At 39.5% G+C, this 16,487-nt stretch overlaps 1 protein-coding gene across 4 annotated transcripts in view; it reads right to left on the reverse strand.

Annotated features, from left to right (window-relative positions):
• The window catches only part of RNF19A (ring finger protein 19A, RBR E3 ubiquitin protein ligase), a 57,586-nt gene extending 43,233 nt beyond the window's left edge, over positions 1 to 14,353 (reverse strand). For 2 of the 4 annotated variants that reach the window (XM_032315538.1, XM_032315539.1), the window contains exons 1-2: positions 14,247 to 14,353; positions 4,966 to 5,241 (exon numbers count right to left, since the gene is read on the reverse strand). The gene's annotated coding sequence lies outside the window, so the exon portion shown is untranslated. The remainder of the gene's footprint in view (positions 1 to 4,965; positions 5,242 to 14,246) is intronic. The other 2 variants (XM_032315537.1, XM_032315540.1) reach the window with 2 other exon arrangements.
• Between the last annotated feature and the right edge of the window lie 2,134 nt (positions 14,354 to 16,487).

Below are 16,487 nucleotides of genomic sequence, written 5' to 3' on the forward strand. Positions count from 1 at the left end.
TTGGATTTGAAATTGATTTTAATCTGAGTAAGTGATGGCAATTACTTCTTCCAATGTTTTTTTTTTAAGATTTTTATTTTTAGTTATTTGACAGAGCAAGAGAGAGAGAGAGAGAGAGATCACAAGTAGGCAGAGGGAGAGGGTGAAGCAGGCTCCCTGAAGAGCAGAGAGCCCAATGCAGAGCTAGATCCCAGGACCCTGAGATCATGAACTGAGCCGAAGGCAGAGGCTTAACCCACGGAGCCCAGGTGCCCCTTTATCCGATCTGTTTCATCTCTCCTTCTGCCATTCATATGTTAGACAGTTTAATACTGTCCCATTGGCCATCGAGGCTCTGTTTATTTTCTGTAATGCTTCTGCATTCCTTAGATTGACAAATTTTTACTTATCTTCAAGTTCACCAATTCTACCTCTGGCATCCCCAATCTGTTGTTAAATCCATTCAGTGAAATTTTCATCTCAGACATTGGACTTTTTAGTCCTAGAATGTCTATTCCTTTTTATAGTTTCCACTTCTCCACTGACATTACCCATCTGTTCAGTCATTATCATGCTTCTCCCTTTAAGTCATTGAAAATACTACAGTTGCTTTTTAAAGTCTGCTAATCCTGCTAATATTAGCGTCTGCTACCATTTGGGGTAGATGATGTTGGCATAAAGTCATATTTTCCTGATTCTAGTAACTGTGTATTATAAACTGGATATTGTGGAAGATATGTTGTAGAGACTTTAGGAGTCTCTTATGATCTCGTGAAGAATGAGGATTTGTATTATACCTGGCAGTTAAAATCAATGGCTAATCAAGTTGGACTTGTGGATGCTTGGTTTACACTGGTTTACACTTTTTTAGCATGGGTCTTAAGAACATGTTTACCAAGACCCTTTAATTTGGTGGGAATCAAAAACCAAATTCTGTCCCCCTGCTGAGGATAACTGCAATATCTCTAGTCAGCATTTTCAGTCTTACAGCTGTTGTTTTCCATTGAGCTCAGCAGTATCTTCCATTCACAATTCAGGGGTCACCTAAGTCTTGGGGTGTGGGGGTTAGTCATAGATTTTAAGGCTATCCTACTATAACTCCCTCCTTTCTGGAATTCATCAATTTCCAGCAATTCTGGCACTCTCAAACTTCATTCCTTGACACCTTAAACCAGTAAGATTCTGACTTTCTACCTGATTTCCAGCTGCCCTGTGCTGCATGGTCTTTTGTTCAAGAGGAAAGCTATATAAACTTTTTTTTTTTTTTAAACATCTGGCAGTTTTCCAAAGTACATCTTCAACTAGGTTCTGAGGTACAGTATTGTTCAACCTGTTTATGATGCTGTCGTAAGAAATCTTAGCCTAACATTAAGTATACATTATCTCTAAAATATAAATGCATACTGTACAGCTTTTAAAAACTGATCTTTAAAAGGTGTTCTTGTATTTATAATACTTGCAACTGCAATGGCTTCAAGGAATACCTGAATTTATTAAACTTTTTGACTTTTTACTGAAGTAACCTGTGTATTAATTCATTTAGTCTTTCAATAATCTCCTAGGTGGTATATATACAATACCAAGATAGAAATAGGCAAGGCCTCTGTTCTGTGGAATTTTCATTCCAGTGCATCTAAAAAACTGAACAAAGACATTTCAGACTATGTCTTCCCCAAACAATAATATGAGTGATTTTGCCAGGATCTACATTATAATAAAGTGATGCCCTTTTTTCATATGCATAATTTTGAAAGAAAAATTGATTTTACATTTGGACATTATGGTAGTCCCATAAACTAAATAAATACTTATCAAAATCCATTTTAAAGCTTTCTTTTAAAAAACTACATATACCCTGATAGCAACTCTGCTTTTCATTGTAACAATGAATTTCTGACACCATAAATAGCTGACAATTTAAGTTATACAAAAAGGAATCACTGGTTATTTGACCATACAACATAGTATAGAGAACATTCATTTAGGTCACTGTGCATAATTTCAGGAACCCATACTGGTAAATAAATAGTGGGGGAAACCTTCAAAACCTCACTCATATCTTTGGTTCTACCATTCCTCTAGAGTTAAATAAAGGCTCCTAAGGCAGTGAGAAAAGAACTATCTATCTTTCCATACTATCTCCTACAGGGAGAGTTGCAAATAACAACCTATCAAATTTAAACATGGCTAGGTACATTTTAATGTAGTAACTGACTACCAAAAACCAGAATTTAAAAACAAAAAAACAAAAAACCAGAATTATCATAAGCCATCTTTTGATCGAACCACAACTGGAAGTGATGTATTAAAAATAATGTGTCCAGGGTGCCTGGGTGGCTCGGTGGGTTAAAGCCTCTGCCTTCGGCGCAGGTCATGGTCCCAGGGTCCTTGGGATCGAGCCCTGCATCTGGCTCTCTGCTCAGCGGGGAGCCTGCTTCCTCCTCTCTCTCTCTGCCTGATTTCTCCTCCTAGTTGTGATCTCTGTCAAATAAATGAATAAAATCTCTAAAAAAAAAAATATGTGTCCATATATAAGCTGATTTTGGCCCAAAGTAAACGGTGCTTTTGTAAATCTGAAACATCTCATTAAGAGAAGTCCGAGGCATTTAATTTTCTTGGATTTTCATATATGGCTTTCTCTAAACAAAGGTAAACTACTAAAGTTCATTATAACAATGTTTGCTGTTACTCAAAAAGATTATTTAAATGTCTAAAGTTTTTTTTTTTTTAAGTTATGGCATTCATTTTGCCAATGTCAAATTTGAAAATGCCATATTTTCCTCTAATAAATCTATCCCCAATATAGCTGCCAAATTCAGCTATCAGAGCAGTGCAGGTTCTGGGCCTAGTTCTTGCTGCCCAAATAATACTGAGGCACACTCTTATAAAAACTCTGAAATATTAAACATCTCTTCATACTATGTGTGTTAAAGTAAAAATGTAATAGGCACCACAATACATATTTGGAGAAGAATAAAAATGCTTAAAAATAACAGCTAATACATGGATAAGCTTCAAAAAAATCCATGAAATCTCTAAAATGTTATACTAAATAGTGCATAACTGTACATTCTATGGACAGAATCCATAACTTTCAAGAGATTCCCCAAGGAGTCTAAACAAAAGGTTAACAGCTACCACTGAGATATTGGAATTTAATTTGCCAGTAGATGTTAACATCAGTTTCTGTAAATTTTCTGCTCTCCATAATTCATATCAGAATGATATTCTTATCTATACTAACTGTTAACTCAGTTAGAATGCACTTGTATCCCGTTAAGGTTTGAAGCTGCAGTTATTTCCAAAAGAGTTAAGTTTTGGAGAAGGTTAATAGCAACTTCTTTCAAGACATGTCTCCAAAGTCAAAGGAAACAAGCAAGAATGAACTTTTGGGACTTCATCAAGATTAAAAGCTTCTGCACAGCAAAGGAAATAGTCAATGAAACAAGGAGGCAGTCCCAGGGAATGGGAGAAAATATTCACAAATGACACTACAGACAAAGAGCTGATATCCAGGATCTATAAAGAACTCCTCAAACTCAATGCATACAAAACAGATAATCACGTCAAAAAATGGGCAGAAGACATGAATAGACACTTCTCTAAAGAAGACACACAAATGGCTAACAAACACATGAAAAAATGTTCACCATCATTAGCCATCAGGGAGCTTCAAATCAAGACCATGTTGAGATACCACCTTACACCAGTTAGAATGGCCAAAATCAACAAGACATTGTTGACAAGACAATAAACAAGTATTGGAGAAGATGTGGAGAAAGGGGAACCCTCTTACACTGTTGGTGGGAATGCAAGTTGGTGCAGTCACTTTGGAAAACAGTGTGGATATTCCTTAGGAAATTAAAAATAGAACTACCCTATGACCCGGCAATTGCAGTACTGGGTATTTATCCCAAAGATACAGATGTAGAGAAAAGAAGGGTCATATGACCCCAGTGTTCATAGCAGCAATGTCCACAATAGCCAAACTGTAGAAAGAGCCAAGATGCCCTTCAACAGATGAGTGGATAAAGAATATGTGGTCCATAAACACAATGGAATATTACTCAGGCATCAGAAAGGATGAATACCCAACTTTTGCATCAATATAGATGGGACTAGAGGAGATTATGCTGAGTAACATGAGTCAAGCAGAGAGAGTCAATTATTATGGTTTCACTTACTTGTGGAGCATAAGGAATAACACAGAGGACATTGGGAGAAGGAGAAGAGGAGTGAGTTGGGGGAAACGGGAAACAAACTGTGAGAGACCGTGAACACTGAAAAACACGCTGAGGATTTTGGAAGGGAGGGGGTGGGGGCTTGGGTGATCTGGGTACTAAGGAGAGCACATATTGCATGGAGCACTGGGTGTGGTACATAAACAATGAATCTTAGAACGCTAAAAAAAAAAAAGTTTTGGGGAAGGTTAAAAAACAACTCTCATCCCTAAAACAAATGTCTCAGGTTCATAATGGAAGAATAAACATGAGGCATGTATATGGCCTAAAATAATCTATCCCATGTTTTATATAAAATTATACAAATAATGAATTAATATTGTAAAATAAATTAATATTGTAAACTAAAAGGGCAACTGATTATTAATATGTATATAAAGGTATTATAATGCTACTATATCTTCTTCACTTAAAATGGCAATTACCACTGGAAAATGTTTTTATCATTCCTCGTAAAGTAATCAATGACAGTATCTCTTTTTAAAATGTAATGGACACAGAGGTAAAATATTTGCTGTCCAATAAGAAAGAATCAGCAGTGGTGCTAGAAATACAATCTAAATGCCTTTCAATTATTTGAACGTCTCCTCAGAAACATGAGCATATTATATGCAGCTCTAAGGAAATCTGGATTCTATTTATTGCTACCAAGTGGTTTTGTGGCTTTGGTTCAGTAACCACCTCTCTGTACCATCTGTGAAAAAGGGAATACCCAACTGTAGCAGTAATGAGGTTATGTACTCACCTGTTTCATTTTTCTCCCAAGCACATAGGAGGACCACATTTTCCATTCCACTTGCTGCTACATGCAGCCATGGATCTAGTCCTGACCAATGCAATGATGTATGCTCCTTCCAGGACTGGTCCCTAAATCTTCCTTTCACATATCCTTTGAGCTCTCACTCTTCCATCACTGGCTTGTTGAATGTAGTAATTCTAGTGGTGACTCCAAGCAGGCCACAGGGGCAACTGAGTCACAAGACGGAAGGAATGTGGATACTGGATTCATCCACATGGTTCTCTGTGTGAAAAATAAAGTTTTACTGTGCTCCACCGTGAGATTTTGGGGTTCTCTGTTTCAGATACAATTATCTTAACCTACCTTAGTGGGGGGGAATAAAATGAGGTAAAAAATTTAGAGTAGCTTGGGGGGGGCAGGGATTTTTAAATATTATACATATGTGGGATAATGACAAGAACTTTTTATCCAGAAACTAAGGCATGGACTTTGGATTCACAAGTCTGGGTTCAAGCTCAGCCTCTGACACTTACTATGCTATGGGACACTGAGTTAAATTACTAATACAGTTTTTTCAACTACAAAATAGGAGTAATAATAATAATACCTACAGCCCACCAGATTATTATTAGGATTAAGCGAAATAAAATATACAAAGAATGCAGAATAGGGTATGGCACTTTTAACTACTTTACAAATACTAGCCAAACTATTAAAAATATTTAAGAAGATGGCACAAGTCTAACTAAACCACCTACTGGATAAAACTGTTGGAAAGATTATCATATTTAAGGTTAGTAATAAAACAAACTGCTGGTTCTGAGAGGGCTTTTCTAATGGAATCAGAAAATTTAGTCATGTGGAAGTTTGGAATACATCATTATAGTATATTAATTTCTCTAAGGCAAATAGGAATGTTTTTAGTCTTATGTTTATACAGCTACAAACCTACCTCAAGTGGTCTAGCACATATTTTAAAGATTTTATTTATTTGTCAGAGAGAGAGAGAGAGCGCAAACGCGCACATGCACAAGCCCACCAGGCAGCTGGAGAAGCAAATTCCCTGCTAAGCAAGCAGCCCATGCAGGGAGCCCAATGCGGGAGTCTATCCTAGGACTCGGATCATGACCTGAGCCAAAGGCAGACACTTAACTGACTGAGCCACCCAGGCGTCCCGTGGTCTTTCCAATATTAAAAATGGATTAGGGGTGCTCGGGTGCTTCAGTGGGTTAAAGCCTCTGCCTTTGGCTCAGGTCATGATCCCAGGATCCTAGGATCAAGCCCCCACATCAGGCTCTCTACTCAGCAGGGATCCTGCTTCTCTCTCTCTCTCTCTGCCTGCCTCTCTGTCTACTTGTGATCTCTCTCTCTCTCTGTTAAATAAATAAATAAAATCTTTAAAAAAATGGATTAAAAATTTTGATTCAACTATTTATAACTGTATGAGGTGAGGGTAATTCAAACAGATCATTAACATAGGCAAGTACAGTTTCCAGCAAGTTTTTTTTTTTTAAGATTTTATTTATTTATTTGACAGAGAGAGACCAAGCAGGCAGAGAAGCAGGCAGAGAGAGAGAGAGGAGGAAGCACACTCCCTGCCAAGCAGAGATCCCGATGTGGGACTCGATCCCAGGATTCTGAGATCATGACCTGAGCCGAAGGCAGAGGCTTAACCCACTGAGCCACCCAGGCGCCCCATCCAGCAAGTTTTTAAGAATGATTCAAATATACTATTTTGAGCTCTGTCCTTTAAATAGTTTCTACAATTCCACAGAAAAAGAAACAAAGTTCAGAGCATACTATTCTCATATTCCCATATTCCATAACCCTCTTCAAAGAGGGTTCTTAAACAGCTTCACAAACATATACCTGCCACATTCACCTCCTGAAGCCTATTCTTGATTGGGATGTAGAACAGAATGGTACTTTGTGGTTTTAATAATACTCATTAAAACTACTATTTACTTAATCTATTACAAAAAGAAAGCTGATGCAGAAAGCAAAAGCCTTATTCATTCCATTTTTCCAAAAAGAGAAAGATTAAAAACATTTTGGCTGCCTCATGCCAGGCCCTCTTTGTTCAGAAGGACAAACCAACAGGTAAATAGGAAAGCATAATGCAAAATCCTGGGCATGACAGAGTACTCAGAAACATTCAAAATGCCACACATGATGGAATGCCTAGAGAAATTCAAAGGTTTTTAAATAGGTTTTAAAAAAGATACCTAGTTGCCAAAAATTTTTTGAACTGGTTAAAATATTTATTGCTACAGATTAACAGAAGGGTAATACTAACCTCATCTGAAATCTTAGCCACATCTATCTACTTTTCTGAATTTCAGTTTCCTTATTTACAAGTTGAACCAGATGATGTCAAAGGTCCCTTAATTCTAAAAGACTAAAATTCAGGGTGTCTGGCTGGCTCTGTTGGTTGAGCGACTGCCTTCAGCTCAGTTCATAAACTTTGAGTCCCTGGATGAGTCCTGCATCAGGCTTCCTCCTGAGCAGGGGGTCTGCTTCTCCCTCTGACCTTCCCCCTCATGCTTACTTGCTCTCATTCTCTCTCTAATAAATAAATAAAATCTTAAAAAAAAAGACTAAAATTCCAATTACAAATGAATAGTTTTAATATACAGCATACTTTAGAGTTAAAAGTGGATAATTTAGATTTTTCTGAGATAATTTTGTTTTAAAAAATCTCCAAATTCTCTAAAATGTTAGTATGCTCTTTTGTAAATCCAGTGGAATGAGTATAGTCTTTGCCTTTTTGGTAGTCTTCTTCTGAGACCAAATACGGAAGCACATATGTGACTGATCCAGAATTACTAAGTTGAACTGAAAGTCAGGATCTAAGCCTTTTCTTGGCTTTACAACTCTCCCAGAATGACTGTACTTCACTCTTTTTCCCTATCAAATAAGGGAAAATGTGCTATCATCTATTTCACTGGATTAGTATTAAAGTATATTTTTGAATCCTGAACTCAGACAAGAGATTTTTTTGCCCCATTGGTAACTTGTCATAGCAAATCTAAGTATAAAAACAAAAGAAAGAAGTTCCCATGAGACTACTGCATATGAAGGTCCTGTTACTGCCCACACTGGAATCAGTTACAATGAATAAATCAATACAAAATGCTACTGTAATAGGAAGAATCTGGAAAGGTGAGTAGGTCCACTGCAGCACCAGATTTTAAATCTCTGATCCACATAAATACTGCCTAAACTAATCTATCCTGCAGTTTTTGTTTATATGAATAACCAACACTTCTTAAATAGGCATTCTTAAAATAGTGAAATAAAGTCCTTTGGAAAGAGGGTTAGGGACTGATCAGTGGGTGTGAAAGGGGGAAATACAACAACCATTTAGAAAAGCCTATCATCACAAGATAGATTATGTATAGCACAACAACTAATTCTTTCATCCAAATCAGGTTACCTGGTAAGCAGTTACACATAGCCAAATCAAACAGATGTCTCCTTATGGCAAGCAATACCATTTAAAAAAACAAAACAAAACAAAATTTTTATTACGAATGACTATCCTTTGGCTTTTTACATAAACATAATATACTTTACTAATGTCCTTAGCAAAAACTTGTGGCACCACGTAGTAGATTGGTGGTCCTCAAAAGTTATGTTCCCATTCATGTCTGGAACCTGTTAATAATATCTCAGAAAAATTTTTAGTAGTTAACTTAGAATCACCAACCTGGAATGATCTGTGGAGATAAGATAGGAGTCAGGCCTTGAAAGAAGAGGACCTTAGATAAGTAGGGAAAATGGAAAAGGGTATTCCAGGCAGAGATAAAAGGCCTATGAAAAGTCATGGGGGTGAAACTAAGGATGTTTTATTAACATATTTACCAAACAGATCAACAGGCTTCAATGTTGAGGTCCCCCCCCCCAGAATGGCGAGAGAGTAAGGTTAGCTTGTGGAAGGTTTTGAATGCCATGAAAATTTGAAATTTATCTGTAAGAAGCAAATGAAGATTTGTAAACAAAAGGACTCATGTGATCATTCAGAAACCAGGTGATTAATGAAATTTCAGTCTGGGAAGATAAGAGAAAGTGGTTTGAAACTCTGGCTCTACCACATTAGCTGTGTGGATAAATCTTTAGACCAGCACAATCCAACAGCACTTCCTGAAATGAGAGAAATATTCTAGACCTGCACTGTCCAATATGGTAGCCAGCAGTTGCATATGGCTACAGAGTATCTGAGACATAACTGGTACAACTGAGGAACTGGATTTTAAATTTTTTTAAATGTTAACTAATTTAAACTTAAATAGCCTCATTTGTCTAGTGATGATACATTGGACTGAGTAGCTCTACACTATAGTTCTCTCACTTATAAAATGGAGAGGTTAAATTAGAACACTAGTGTCACTAGGATAAGTTCCACAGCCAAATCAAGTTGGTGCCACATTCCAAGAAAAAAGTAAATGAGTATTCGAGTAGATGCACCTGAACATAACTAGAGCAATTCCAGGTTTGTACCCTTGTCATTTCACTCTTTGTATCTCTGTAATTAATTTAAGAGATGCCCTCTGTCTCCTGATTAGTGATTTTTCAAATTGGTCTTTAGGTTGATATTTCCTAGGAGTCTATAGTTAAATATCTAATGAATCTAATTTAATAGAACTTCTGTGGAAAGGAACAAACATTTCATGCAAAATGCCCCTAGATGTATGCTGTTCAGTATAAATATGTACTGGATCAAAAACTTAGTATGAATAAAAGAATGTAAAGTCACTCAATATATGCTGAAATGGTAATATTTTGGATACACTAGATTAAATAAAATATATTACGAAAATTAGTTTCATCTGCTTCTTTTTACTTTTAATTTAGCTAATAGAAAAATCTTTAATTACTTATGACTCACATTAGACTTCATTAATAATGACAGCCCTGCTGTAGAGAGTTATGAAATAGATACCTTACATTACACATATTCAGTTAGTACATATTTATTCAACATCTATTATTGTCAAGCTTTATGCTAAATGCTGGGACCTTAACAGTGAACAAAGAGAATGGTCCCTGCCATAATTTTTAAATTATCTCCTACACTTCTAATGCACATTTCACATATATTATCACATTTGTGATAATGCATAAGGATAATTTAATTTTAGAATACTTTACCATATGGGGGAGCAAATGCCAATACTTGACTTAGAAATGACAGAATATAAAGCATAAAGACTCACACTAATGGCTGTCTATTTTTTGTGATACATGCTATATAATGTTTATCTGGAAGCCTAATACTATCACATTCCAACAGCTTCTTCCAGTTTCTTGATGCCTCCCTCTAACTAGTTTGCTCCCTCTTTATGGCTCACCTCTCCCAGACTGTCTCTTCAACTGGCAACCTGCCTGCTAATCATATTACAGCAGGGTTATTTATACTTTCAGGGGTCTACAAAGAAGGAAAGAGGTTGAAAATGTAAAGTGTACATAATTTTAGGCAGCCAACTCCTGTTTTTTGGACCCAAGACTGAGATTTGAAGTTTCTTTTGGGTTTAAAACTTGGGTGATTTCTGTAGGATTTTACTTCATAATTAAAAGCACAAATTTACTTGAGAGCTAAAACAACTCATTAGTTTTGTCCCACTGAGGCGTTCACGTAAGAAAACTTTACCAAATAGGACTTCTAAAATGAATTAACTAGTGGTATTTTATCTAGCAAATGATTTTCAAAATAAAATACTAGGTAACATCAATAGGTCAAGAATATGTATGTTTTTAAGGCAAATGGCATTGCTTTCAAGAAACTATTACTAATAAACTAAATGCTCAAGTTTATAGACAGCTACAAAGAAAGCAAGAAAAACAAACCTACTTTATCAAAAGGTGGTAATTTTTCCCACTTTAATAGAGAAAGTATTACTGACATATGATAGCTATTGAGAAACAAATGAAGTACCCAAGTTTCAAACACCCAAAGTGATCTCACTGCCTTTTTTGGTTTAAATCTACCACCATCTGAAATACAGATGTGGTGAGCAAAGGAATTACTATCCCTCGGTCTATTGCTGTGCATGCAGGTGTGGTTACATACGTAGTTGTTTCAACGTTATGCATCTTCTACGAGCAAACAAAAAACTATTATGACATTTTTTTTTAAAGCTAAAGAAAATAATAATCACTCATTGGGGGAAAAAATGCCTAAGGAAAATAGAGCTATTTCCCATAAATAATCAAATTAGCACTTTGCTAAAAAGGAGTCAAATCAAAATCTTTAAATGAAAGTAATTCATACAGGATCATGGGTCCTTTCAATCATTAAACTACTAGTGCTAACATGCCAAATACAAAGCAATTAAATATAAGTTGACAAATTCAACTTTTCTTTGGTCTTCAACCCCAAATGGCCTATTTTTTATATGGGCCTCAAACAAAAGAGCATAAAGCTTAGTGCAAAATCAGTCTGCATTTGACAATCGATTGTCTCTTGTTAGTAGCATCAGGAAAACAAGTAACAATTCCCTAAAATTTCCTTTATAACCTGAAGAGAGAATATAAGGAGACAATTCAGATGTAAATGTTACAAAATTTATCTGCTCCCACCCCTTACTCTGTGCCCAGCACTAGACCAGGGTCTTTTTACATGTTATCTCAACTATTTGTCCTCCCACCTCCCTCCTTGATAAATTCAGAAAACTACATTTTTCAATCCTCAGTGCCCTTCAGATTAAAAAAGCAAAACAAAGCTGGGAGAGTGGGAGATGATTACAAACCAAAGCATTTCTGTGATAAACCTAAATGTTTAAGGCTAAAATCAGAACCTGCCATAATACTATACAAGAGAGTCTTTCACATGCTAAAAAAGTTTCCTTCAAATTACCTATATTTAATTCTATCTAGGGGCGCCTGGGTGGCTCAGTGGGTTAAGCCTCTACCTTCGGCTCAGGTCATGATCCCAGGGGCCTGGGATCGAGTCCCGCATGGGGCTCTCTGCTCAGCAGGGAGCCTGCTTCTCCTCATCTCTCTCTCTGTCTGCCTCTCTGCCTATTTGTGATCTCTCTCTCTGTCAAATAAATAAATAAAATCTTTAAAAAAAAAATAATTCTATCTAATAACCCTATGAGAACAAATAGTATCTTTCAATCTGATCTCACTAAAGAGAGGGCGCTCCAAGGGTCTTACATTCACAACTGGAAAAATATTACTTTATGACCTTCCCTACTTCAAATTTATGAAATACGTTTATTTGCAACTAAGATGCTGAGGTATCTTTAAAAACAGATACTAATCTAGTACCTTCCATACATTAGGTAGAAAAAAATATGGTTTCATTTAGTCAAGTAAAAAGGCACCCCAAATTCTACAAATCGCCATGAAAATTTTAAAAAGAAACTGCAACACTGGTTAGATAGTAAAATGGACTGTTCTTTATTTAAGCTAATGATCAACTGAGGCCCTCCCCAAAATGAAACAACAATATTTTAAGTAGCCACTATCTGGAGACTTGGGTTGTGTTTCAACTCTTAAAACACACGGCAGTTTTTAAAAAGTTAATCTTACTGGACTCCTCCTGGAAGTCAACAATATTGAAAAAATATTTTAATATTAGTTGCCAAGTGTAATTTTTTCCCCCTCAGAAAGACACGTTGGGGTGACATTAAAATAGTTTCCATGGAGGCATGAAATTTAAACTTGCTATATTGTATACAATAAAAAAGAATACTAAACAAAGAAAAAGGACTTTTTGCTGTTGTTGTTGTTGCATAATGTACTTAAGTCCCAAGACTTAATTCCAAATCTTTACCATGGAATTCCAAATAGCAAGAAAAGAACATTTGAAAATAAGAGTTAACAATAGATCATCGCCATTTTCGACACAGAGAGAAGTATTTACATTTTAATTCAGTCCAGTCAGTTGGGTGTTAAGGAAGCATAAAAAGGCAAATACGGTAATAGCTTGAATTATAAACAGACGTGGAAGGCTGCCTATTAAGATGGTTAATGGCAAAACTGAAAATGAAAACAAGGCATACCGTCATACTTCGTGTAACCAAGAGTCAAGGAATCTAGGTTAAAATAATAAAAAATGAATAAGACAGCCATGTTCTTACAAAAAGAAAAAAAAAGTAGAACGGAAAGAAAAGATCACAAACATTTTAAGGCAACCATGGGAAAGACTGCTTTACGCCTCCACTGTTTACTAACATTTAAAACTAGCATTTCTAGTCAACACCTGGGTTTGAAAATAGCAGCACGGAAACATTGTCTTTTCCAACGTAAACCCAACAGAACATTCTGCAACGTTCTGAATAGTAAACATTAACCAGAATAAAGCATCGTTCGCGTATTTACACCTTTAAGGACCAATGGGAAAAAATTAAGACCTTTTTTTTTTCTCCCATATATAGCCTTGGCGCCCCTCTCTCCCCTCTTATTTATTGCCCTTGTCGCGGGGCTAATGAACCCTAAACTTCTTTTTCTTTTTCCCATTAATGGCAATGGGGAGGAAGAGCAACGAGAGAGGGAAACCCAAATGACACGGAAAACGAAATTAAAAATCGTGGCATTTCTTGCTGGGTGAAGGCTAGGAACACCCTGAGGGTTTAGCAAGAGAGACGATCCTGGGTAGACCCCTCTTAAAGCACCCTTTAACTAAAGCAACACCATTTTTCGTCTGTTTAATTTCTGCTTTTGAAGGGGATGGCAGTTCTCCCCGAAGAATCTTCCCGGGTGCCTGCCACCCATTCCCCAGAGCCCTCTGCAGCAGGGGTTGGGGGCTCTCGCCCCAGGTCTGAATTTGCAGCGCGGCCCGGGAATCGGTCCCGTTAGAGCCGATTTCACCCATCAGGAATGCGCTCCACCCCCGCCGCCTCCGCGCGGCGGCCGCCCTCGGTGTCGGCTGCTTCGGCGGCCCGGGAAGTGCTGCCGGGGAGCGCCGCCTCGGCCCGTCACAACACTGCTGGGTTGGCCGCCGACTCCACAGACTGCCCCGGCCGGGAGGGCAGAGCTCGGGGCGGATCCCACGCTCAGGCTCAGCCTGCGCGGCCCAGGGGGCGCCAGCGCCGGGTCGGGGCTGTGAAAGCGAAAACAGCCAGCGGCCTGACCCCCAGGACCAGGACCGACCCCCGCCCCGGCCCCTACCCCGGGGCCCGGCCCGAGAGGGGGCGCCTTTCCCGTGGGATTTCTGAATCCATTTCCGTCCCGGGGAGGGGCGCGAGGGCAGCGGCCGTGCGGGAGCGCCTGGAGTCGGAAACGGGAGCCGCCCCTGTCCTCCCGCACCCAGGCGCAACCTCCACCCGCGCCGACCGTACCTTCAACTCCTCAGAGCGGCGGCGGTTGCCGGAGTGCGGGAGAGGAGGCCCATCTCTCAGCGGCGGCGGCAGAAGCCGAAGGAAGTACGGAGGAGGGCTCCTCAGACCCGCCGAGACGCCTCTCAGCTGGGGCGGGGGGAACGCAGAGGAGGGGTCCCGACCGCCGCTTTCCCGAACTCCTCCTCCGCAGTTCTGTCTTGACGGCTGTTCCCGGGAACCAGCGCCCCAACTGCCATTCTCCCCCTCCTTCGGCCCCCGCTGTCTCCGCCTCCTCCTCCCACTCCTTCCTCCCGCCCCCGGCCCACCCCGCCCCGCCCCGCCGCGCCGCCCGCGTGCCGTGCGTCATGGCGTCACGCCCCTCGGGTTCGCCGCGGGCGGCTCTGGGACGCTGTCGTTCGCTCGCGCACGTTCGGCCTGGCGGGTCTTGGTGTGTCCCGCCTGCGACCGGGCGGCTGGGCGGACAGCGCCCCGCTCGTCCCTTACGCGGTCAAGTCAGCCGCCCTTTCTGCCCCTCGGCAAGCAGCACTTCGCCCCCAGCGGGCGGGGCTGTGGAGCAGGTGTCGCCTCCGAGGATGGGTGGGGTGGCCGGAGCTGCTCCGGACGTGGTGGTAGATGCTGGACTTGAGGACCCTGGCTCTTGGCATCCCGCACACCATTTATGACTCGTTTCTTTGTGTTCTCACGGTTCACCTGTTAGGTTGGCAACCCCAGGGAAGGCAAAGCCGGGATGTTGCTGCGAGTTTCTTCTCCCCTCCGCGTGGAATTGTCTTCCCCCAGGGTGACGGCTCTCCCACCCTTTCGTTCTTAGTTTTAAGAGACCCCATTCTTCCGCAGGGGCTGCTAGCAGCAGCGCTTCACCACCGTTTAACACCCTGTGTGAGCGTGCAGAGAATATCTGCCCCTCGCCTCTTCTCATACCCCGCATCGCTTACTTTCACAAAGTCGCTTAAGTATTCAGAATTCATCCTTTAGTACTTACTGATACATTCTGAATTACTTGAATCCAGCTTTATGTGTTCCAGCCCCTCTTATCCTTTAAGCCAGTCATACCTCCCCTTTGAATTTTTTAACCTGCGTCTGGTTTAGTATCAGTTCTTTTCAGTGCATAAACTGAATAAACTGAATAAACATAAACTGAATAAACATTCAGTGCAGACCGGGTTAATTCCTTCATAGTTGATGTCAAGATTTAGAGTCACTCTTCCCTGGAATACTGAGAAACGGAATGTGATGGAAGCTGGACAGAATGTCCATTTGCCATCTGTTACTTAACTAAATATATCATCCTATCAATCCTTGTTTTAGAGCGTCTGTCTAATTTAAATTAGAAACAAACCAAGGAGCCATGGTCTTCCAGACAGTACTTCGTATCTTTGGTAACCCAGTAAATGTTTACCAATTAGAAAACTAAACAAGCTAAGCAGTTTAGGTCCAAGATTTTTTGTTTTTGTTTTTGTTTTGTTTGCTTTTTTGTTTTGTTTTTTAACCACAAATCTTAAAGGAAATCATTATGGGTATGTTTATTTTCATTTATTGGAAATTTTAAAGCTGTTATGTACTCCTTTAAATCCTACTTGAGGGGCACCTGGGTGGCTCAGTGGGTTAAAGCCTCTGCCTTCGGCTCAGTTCATGATCCCAGGCTCCTGGGATCGAGCCCCGCATCAGGCTCTCTGCTCAGCGGGGAGCCTGCTTCCTCCTCTCTCTCTCTGCCTACTTGTGATCTCTTTCTGTCAAATAAATAAATAAAATCTTAAAAAAAATAAATCTTATTTGAAAGCTGCCTACAATTTAATAAATGGGGTACTTTGTACCAATAGTACAAAAATAGTATAAGTTAAATGGATTTATGGAACTTGTTCATACATAATATAATCCTTAAGAATATTTCAACATGTTGAACATTGCAGAACAGATGGGACATTGGCTTGGAAGGAGGTTTTGAGGAAAGAGGCTATGCGAAGTGAAAACAGGTCTTGTACTCTGTACAATTGTCATCTTTTCCAGAGATTCCTTTTCCTGCTGTCCTCTTGAAAACTAGAGGGATTTCCTACTCTTCACTGAGGCAACATAGATCTGTTAAAAACAACAACAGCAAATATCTGTTGAACATCTCCACTTGGATTCCCACAGGTACATCAAACTCAGCCTGCCCAAGACACAATTTCTCTTTTCCTCAAAACTTGTGTCTGTCATTCACCCAGGCCCAAGCCAGAAATCTAGGATTCTTCCCAAGTACCCCTG

The sequence above is a fragment of the Mustela erminea genome, chromosome 16, assembly GCF_009829155.1.
Source record: "Mustela erminea isolate mMusErm1 chromosome 16, mMusErm1.Pri, whole genome shotgun sequence".
Lineage (NCBI taxonomy): Eukaryota > Metazoa > Chordata > Mammalia > Carnivora > Mustelidae > Mustela > Mustela erminea.